Raw genomic sequence first — 907 nt, forward strand, 5'->3', positions numbered from 1 at the left:
TGTTACATAGTTTCTTAAACTGCAGGCTCAGAGGCCTGCAGCTGCAGGCGGGGAATATTGGAGTCCTCCATCACTGGAGCAAGCAAGCCTGTTCACTTCAGCTGCCTGGTGGCCGGCCGCCATCTTGGTTGGCAGTTAATTTGCATATCACCCTGATTAGCCAATAGGAAGCATGTCAGAGGTATGGTTAATTACCATATTTGTCTATTAGATAGGATTTTCTTAACACAGCTTTTACATTTTAAAAAAGTTTACCAAAATGACATTTAAATATATTTTTATTGATTTCAGAAAGAGAAACATCAATGATGAGGGAATCATTTGTTGCCTTCTGCATGTGATGGCAACCCGGGCATGTACCCTTGACTGGAATCGAATCTGGGACCCTTCAGTCCTCAGGCTGAGGCTCTATCCACCACACCAAACTGGCTAGGGCACCAAAATGATTTTTATTATAAATTTTATTACTGAATATCTATGCTTAAGCACCTATATAAACCAAAATGGTTTATTTTTCATAAAAAATTTTTTTTCATTGTTGACAGAATTACAGGTACCCCTTTTTTCCCCCATCACCATTTATACCCCTCTATGCCTTTTTCCACCTACCCCTCCTCCCCACTAAACCATTTTATCACAAAAAATGGTACCATCCAAAATCCTCACAAATGTCCCTGGGAAATGTTTCTAGTAGATGGTCAGTTACATTGCCTGGCACCCAGCAGGTCCTCAGCATTTGTAGATAAATCTGCTCAGCCTAAGGAAAAGTCAGGGGTTAATGAAATAATTTCCTTTAGAGCAGTGGCTCTCAACCTTGGCTGCACATTAGAATCACCTGGGAATCTTTAAAATCCTGATTTCTGGGCCTCATCCTCTGGAAATTCTGTTTCTTTGTTACTAATGTTGT

Source organism: Myotis davidii, unplaced genomic scaffold (assembly GCF_000327345.1).
Source record: "Myotis davidii unplaced genomic scaffold, ASM32734v1 scaffold509, whole genome shotgun sequence".
Classification (NCBI taxonomy): domain Eukaryota; kingdom Metazoa; phylum Chordata; class Mammalia; order Chiroptera; family Vespertilionidae; genus Myotis; species Myotis davidii.